This window comes from Mya arenaria, chromosome 13 (genome assembly GCF_026914265.1).
Source record: "Mya arenaria isolate MELC-2E11 chromosome 13, ASM2691426v1".
NCBI classification, from domain to species: Eukaryota; Metazoa; Mollusca; class Bivalvia; order Myida; family Myidae; genus Mya; species Mya arenaria.
Window position 1 is genome coordinate 59,298,033 of NC_069134.1, and position 8,375 is coordinate 59,306,407.

The 8,375-nt window shown below is 33.2% G+C and overlaps 1 long non-coding RNA gene across 1 annotated transcript; it reads left to right on the forward strand.

The window, feature by feature from the left end:
* LOC128213187 (uncharacterized) lies at positions 1 to 6,762 on the forward strand. The gene is made up of 4 exons (XR_008257697.1): positions 1 to 190; positions 1,231 to 1,353; positions 5,226 to 5,405; positions 5,726 to 6,762. It is a non-coding gene; the product is annotated as an uncharacterized LOC128213187 (long non-coding RNA).
* The last annotated feature ends 1,613 nt before the right edge of the window (positions 6,763 to 8,375 follow it).

Below are 8,375 nucleotides of genomic sequence, written 5' to 3' on the forward strand. Positions count from 1 at the left end.
TGTTTGGTCCATTATGTCCATGGTCCATCATGTCCTGACACCTATAAATGTACACTATTACTTCTAGATAGTAGATGGCCGGCAGAAATAACCGAAACATGTGGATAGAAGGGATAGGAGATGATGCGCTGTTAGCCGTTGGAGCCTTCTTTGGAATGTTTATTCCCTTGGTGCTGATGGTTCAACAGAGGTTTCAACTTTAATTCATTATTATTTTATGTGGCTTTGAATCATAACTACTATGTATAATTTACTATATGAACAATCCAATAATAGATATAACTGGTTGAGAAGAGGTATAGTTGTCCGCCTCTCACCAACGTGGTTGTGGGTTTGAGTTATTGTGGTGGTGGTTGTGGGTACTTTCTGTTGGCCTTTCAAAATGGACTCCAGTAATGATTTTTACCCGGGAAACAGAGGAAAGAGTCATCTTTGTCATAATTTTTTGTCAGTATCAAGTTAAAATATATTAGTATACATGTAAACTCAATTCTAAATATGAATTGAACATTTTAGGCTCTCCTGTTTATATATATATCATAAATAGCACAAAGTCCAATTCTCAAAACTCCCCTTTTACAGCTTAGCTCACTAGTTTTGTTTTGGTATATTTTGTGTTTTATAGTAGTTTTTAAAAGGAAATTTTCATATAATAATCACGATAACAGTTTTTTATTGAGTAAAATCATGATTATTTAGTTAAACATTGATTAATAAAATAAGCTTTTTCAGCCAATTAAGCTTATTAAGAAATTTCAAGAAATTAAGGCCAGTATACCCTTAAAGCTGCACTCTCACAGATTGAACGTTTTGACAACTTTTTTTATTTTTTGTCTTGAAACGAGCCATTTTTTGCGAAAATCCATAGAAACCACTTATATAAGACTGCTGACAAAATATTAGATCTCAGATTTTAATATTTAAATTAAAAAAAAATGATGTTTTATGCATTTTTCTTAAACCGTTAGCCATTAAACATTAATTTTCGAACGGAAATATGAAAATCTGCAATCTGATCTTTGTCAGCAATCTTTTATCATGGGCTTGCAGATATTTACGCAAAAAAATTGCCCTTTCCAAGACGAAAAATAAAAATGTTGTAAAAAGGGTATATCTGTGAGAGTGCAGCTTTAAGTTACGCTCCTATCATCAATACACAGCGTAAATATCTACATATAAAATGCTTGTCCCTCTTCTATGCTTAGTTACTGAAATACTTCTATGATGCAGGCATCGAGACCAGCAAATACATCCGGAAAATGTGCAACTAGCTGAGGAAACTCGGGAGGAAGTAAACCATCAGAGAGCTGAAAATCAGGCATAAGAATTGTCTTGGAAAGAGCAAACTTTTGGGTAAATATCTGCAAAACAATGATATAAGATTGCTGACAAGAAATCAGATCGTAGATTTTCATATTTCCATTCGAAATCGGAACAGTACCTAATTATGGAACACTCATTATAAAAGTGTTTTTTTTCCGATCAAGATCAGTTTATTTACGAGTTTAATCAATACAGACGCTAGCCTTAGATACAAGTTCCAAAGAAAACAATTATCCGGTAAGTATTTCAAATACTGCTATCATTTAAAGTTGTTCATGTTCAAATGTCAAAACATGGCACGTGCTTGAAAGACTTCATGCTTGCCACAATCACAGCATACTGGTACAGCCTGTATTTTACTGCAATCATCAAATTTTACTCACAAAAATGACAAAAAACAACAACAAACACACTGGAAATAACAATTATTAATTTACTTTAAAAAGAACATGGTGCAATAATTTTAGAAGAAAACATAAAAAACAAATTAAACTGTTCCGTATTTAGGTACTCCAGGGACGAAAAAGGCAGTCCTTGATTGTGCGGATAATAAAGTACTTTTCATGCAGATTGGTAGTATCTTGAAAAATGCCATTTATATCAACCAATTGGTCTTGAATCCTAGTAAGCTGATGGAAAATTTTGTAGTTGTGGTGCAAGTCTAACTAAAAATATTTCAAAAATAGTGCCAAAAGTGTTCCGATTTAGGTACTCACCCAGTATGTATCTCTTGTAATACTCAATACCAATCCATAGATCTTTTTCCAATTTACATCCTGGAAAACAATGTTCCATTCGGCCTAACATGTTGGAGTATCTTTATTTTTATCAATTCAATATAAACTTGCTTTGGTTTCAAGCAAAATATCCTAATTTGAACATTTGAATTGTATCAATATGTGACTATTTACATTGTATTATGGTACAGGCTAAGAGAGGTGTACAACAACTTACAATTGCATACTAATCGCCATGAAACACAGTATATATTGTAATTTTGGTGCCATCTCCCGCACTACTCGCATTCCACTCCATGCTGCCTAGGCCGCACCTCCTTCTCACAATCTACACAAGGATAATCCATTTTGAAACCAAACACTCACAATTAATAAATATGACTTAATAAAAATGAAAAATCCAATATACACTTAAAAAAATGTCAATACGACTCAACAAACATTATTAATCCAATATACACTTTAAAAAATAAACTTATTTCTACAATAAATAATTTCAAACTAAATCTAAATTGTAATTAAAAATATCAAAGAGAAGGTGTGCAAACTAAATTATTTGAAGTCAGTTATTAAGCTAAGTGTGAACCGACTTTAATATTGTGCAAACTAAATTATTTGAAGTCAGTTATAAAACTAAGTGTGAACCCACTTTAATCTTTCTTCAAAGGATTATTGCACAATGTGATAATTTAGATGCCCTTTCTTCTCTAATTAATAAGTCTTTAATATGTGCAAATTATTTTTTATAATCTAAAACATTTTAATTATCAACAAATGCTAGTGTTTGATTAGCAGTTATGTAAATGCAATATATCTTAAAAATATTACAACTTACCTTCAAATATAAATACAAATATCTTAAAAGTCTTTGCTATACTTCGTTTTTACCATAAAAACAATAACACAAATGTGCAATACCAGACGAGTTGTTTATTAGATGATGAAGTGCAGCCAGGTTAAGTAAGTATAAAACGAGCACATGTATTTATGTAGAGCACAACACAATAAAATTCCCTGGCTAATAAAGTCCTATGCAGTGCAACCGACCGGCCAGGAAAAACCAGAGACGGTTAACTCTGGAAACCTGTGTTCGTTTGCCTAGTGTCGATCCACAAAGTATGAATGTCGAACCTCATTCATTTGTCTGGTTTCAATATGGATATAAAACAGTGAAACAAAATCACTAAAAATATTGAGGTGAAAATTTAGGTTACGAAGTGAACTGAGTGAAATCGACTGGTAGAATGACTCTACACGCTAATATACCAATATAGCACGAAATCCTCGTGCAAGACTGACCACTACTGTATTAAAATACTATCATTTCGCCAAGACAAATATTTCACGCTATACTAACGAAACGCGTGAAATGAATAATATTATTACTTACCTTCAAATATAAATTCAAATATCTTAAATTATTATTACTTACCTTCAAATATAAATTCAAATATCTTAAATTATTATTACTTACCTTCAAATATAAATTCAAATATCTTAAATTATTATTACTTACCTTCAAATATAAATTCAAATATCTTAAATTATTATTACTTACCTTCAAATATAAATTCAAATATCTTAAATTATTATTACTTACCTTCAAATATAAATTCAAATATCTTAAATTATTATTACTTACCTTCAAATATAAATTCAAATATCTTAAATTATTATTACTTACCTTCAAATATACATTCATTATGATTCAAATATCTTCAAAAAAGATTACAACTTACATTCAAATATCTTAAAAAAATATTACAACTTACATTCAAAGATAATTACAAATAAAAAAAGGAGTGGGGGCTATTTGACCAAAATGAGGGCATTTTGACCATTTTTTTCCATGTGGGGGCTATTTGACTTGGGGGGCTATTTCACCAGGTTCCTTTAAAAGCCTTTTCGATGCATATTTCTAATTGACATTTTCTGTTTGCACACGGAACACATTATAGAAAATAAAAAAAACTAGAACTGTAAGCCATAGGCTAACGAATACCCCCCACCCCTCCATGTCTAGGTTGTTTGCCCTGGAGTTAGGCCGGACAAAGCTAATTTTGTCTACAAGGGGAGATAACTCCAGTCAGGGTCATGTGACCTGTACCAAATTCACAGAGGCGAAAGTTTACAACATGGCCATTAATTTCTGAAAGTTTGATAAAGATTTGTTGAATAATAACAAAGATGAATCCCGGACAGGGCTTATTTTGCCTACTTTAACACATCAAGGGGAGATAACTCCAGTCAGGGTCATGTGACCTGTACCAAATTCACAGAGGCGAAAGTTTACAACATGGCCATTAATTTCTGAAAGTTTGATAAAGATTTGTTGAATAATAACAAAGATGAATCCCGGACAGGGCTTATTTTGCCTACTTTAACACATCAAGGGGAGATAACTCTGGTCAGGGTCATGTGACCCGTACCAATTTCACAGAGGCGCAAGTTTACATCATGGCCATTAATATCTGAAAGTTTGAAAAAGATTTGTTCAATAACGACAAAGATGAATCCCGGACAAAAAAAAAACGGACGGACAGACGGACAGACAGACAGACGGACAACCCGATTCCAGTATACCCCCCCCCCCCCCAAACTTTGTTTTGGGGGGTATAATGATAGAAATCAATGTGTGACGTTTTATGAGTAGATCTACTCTTACCTTAGACTTAGTCAGTTCGTACCCTAGTCATCTCATATGCTGTTTGGTCAACTGGTTCTTGAAAGTTGGCAGATATGTGTGTTGATTATGCACCAGTCAATTGTAACCACGCCCCCCCCCCCCCCAGGTCCGAGGAATAGCGGGGACTTTGACTTTCGGTCCAGCCAAGCTCGGGCAAAGTCCTCACCCTGCAGGAACAAATTGCTCGTGAAACCCCCGCCAAATGCCCCAGCACCCAAGGGACTCTAGGTAAGGCCCATTACCCGCTGTATTTGGCGGAAAGACAAAACCACCGCAGTCACTCGGCACTGCGGGGCCACCTGGAAGGTAAAACATGGCGCATTTCCCAGGCCATCCCCGGTATACCCATGGGCCTGGGGGGGACGTGGTTACAATTGACTGGTGCATTATTATGTAGAGTTAAATTATATACCTATGCATGTACATGTTAATTAAACAATGCATCTCATACTATTAATTATAATTGAATTTGCTATTAGGATCTGGTCATGGAGCTTTGCCGTCCTTCATCCAGAGCCTTCCACAGCGATGGCAGATATATTGCTGCTTGGATCAACTCTTGACCATGCCGTTGAGTCCAGGATCACAGTAGCAGCCATGACAACATCAACAGAATGACATCTGCCTATGGATGCATACATTTTGCACCTCTTCCTTGTGTAAGAATTAACTTTCCAAGACCTCAGCATCAACATTTCTGTATTTAAAACTAAAAATAATAACCTGTTTAAAACATGTTAGTTTATAAATAATTACATACAGACAAAGTAAATGATATCATTTGTTTCATTAATGTGTTGTTTTTTAAATGCTGTAAACGCCATAGCTTCATACCTGTAAAATTACTGTTAAATGATAGTCTGTTTGAGCATTTAATTGTATATGGGCAACATTTGATGTAACATCACTTAATGGATTTTTAAAAAAAAAAGTCATTGTGAATATCAACAGTTTTCAAATGAGTACATTTAAATTGCAGGCTGTCAGATTGAAACGTCTCTACTCTGGCAGAAGGAAGTGAATGAATCCCCAGGATTGTTCCTCCGGAAAATCTCTTCAACCGGCTGTTGACAGTTTGCATGCTCTTTGGATGGAATTACCTTAGCTTGGCTTGCAGAGAATCTGTTATGTAAAAAAACTGGGCTGCTTTGTGTTATTGATTTATTGACCTTAAATGTATTTTATATGTATTTTGCCACTATTGTAAAAAAACAATGGGCATATATGCACTAGCATATGTTTGCAAACAGACACATTTTATTTTTGTAAATAACTTGAAAATACATTTTGTAAGTTGACCTCAGACCATGAAAGATTAATGGTAGGTTATCTTTGACCAGAACATGACCAGTATTGTTTTTGAAGTTTGTTGGTCAAAGGTGATGGTCATGGCAAACAGTGGTTATTCTGCACAATGACTCTTTAATTCTTTAACCTTATACCATTGATATTTAGTGATTGATATATCAGTCCAAAACATATGTAACAGGGTCCTGCTAAAATTCAGCAAGAACTTATTAGCATTGCAAATCATTATTTGTGCATGTAACTGTAAATACTATTACGCTTTGTGTCAGAAACTTGACCATCACAAATTAGGGTCATTGTTGATCTTATCTTGTTTCATTATTTTGCATGTTTTGTCACAAAAGCATCCTTCATTTAAGATTAAACAATACAACAGATCTCAATTGTGTGAAAAACTGCTGAAAATTTTAATTTTCTTAAAGCGTCTATAAGTAACTTTTGTAGCCATAAAACATCGATTATCAATTCAAGGGGGTGAAAGCAAAAAGGTTCTATCTGCTTCTTTATTTAATGTCACTTAGAACATTTTTGCATTCACCCCATCTTATTGGAAAAACTATCTGATCTTTTGACAGCAATCATATATATCACTGTTTTCTAGACATCTAGCAAATATACCTCATTTCAAGACAATAAAGATGTCAAATCAGTCGATCCGGCTGTGAGAGAGCAGCTTTACACAAAGACTATTTGATATGTTATGTTATGTTTCAGAGCCAATGTTTTTGTATAATTATATACAAAGTTTTGCATTACATGTTATTAAATCTGTGTAATTTATTCAACACTTAGAACATTTTTGCATTCACCCCATCTTATTGGAAAAACTATCTGATCTTTTGACAGCAATCATATATATCACTGTTTTCTAGACATCTAGCAAATATACCTCATTTCAAGACAATAAAGATGTCAAATCAGTCGATCCGGCTGTGAGAGAGCAGCTTTACACAAAGACTATTTGATATGTTATGTTATGTTTCAGAGCCAATGTTTTTGTATAATTATATACAAAGTTTTGCATTACATGTTATTAAATCTGTGTAATTTATTCAACTTCCTTATTATGTCAATATTGTAAAAAGGTTATAAAATAGGCTAAATATGCACCATGCACATGAATTGTTTAAAATCACCCTGAGCCTCACTGCAAACAATTAAAACTGTATAATTTTCATCTCTGAGGGAGAGGCATGTGTCAAAAGGTTGTGCCCTTATTCACCCCCTCTTATATCAATTCCAGCTTGTATTTAATACCAGGAAATCACTGATAATGCTAATATGAAATAAGGCACTGCCTTAGACGGGCTCTAGGTATGTTATCAACTACAGGCAAAATTGATTTTATATGACATACTATGGCTATGACTACGACCATTTAGATTATTTAGGTGCATCACAAGTAAGGTTAAGGCAATGCAAATCAAATTTAATATTTTAATGTTTGAGAAAACACATAATTACAAACACAATAAATAATCTTATTGACCGAATACTGAATATCATACAAGCAGTTACAGAACAAAATAATGATTTCTACTTTAAACATAACAAGGTAAACAAACCTTAACTTAAAAATTAATGATCACAGTTATCTGATAATCAACCTGTACTTTACTATTTTATATGTAAAACAGCATTGTGTATATTTTAGATGTTTAAGGTTCTGCAAATAACCAAAAAATATGGTTTGACCCCCTCAGCAGTTTGAAATGAATATAAATTCCCTGTAGTTGACGTTGTTAGCACCATTTCATCATTGAATATAACAATGTATGCAGAAAGTATGAACATATTTAATTATTTAAAGTATGAGACTTTAAACTGAATAATAAACATTCAACAACAATACATCTATAACATTTAAAAAAACAAGCACATAGATTATTTAACAAAACATGAGTTATTGATATAATATATATATGTGAATATATTATGTTGTAAACTTGTAATATATTCACAATATAGCAGTTTAACAGTTCACAACATAATCAGAACAAGAATGTACTATAATTATGCTTACATTAGCTCATTCATTAGCTCATTCAGTTTAAAACTTTATCCTTTGCAAATACACTTAATTGTTCAGAACGTACTAGGCTTAGTTTTAATTTTAACAACGCACGGTATTCTAGACAAAGTTAATTGCCCCCTCCCCTTGCAAGGGATTAGTGGCCTACTGACCAGATGACTGAAATAAACCATGATGTATTGATCTAGTGATAAAGGAATACTCTGTAAGTAAATGGACAAATCAGCCCTGCATTTGTCAACAAATAAAGAAAAAAAAAGACCAGCCCTCCCCTAAGCATATCTTTGAG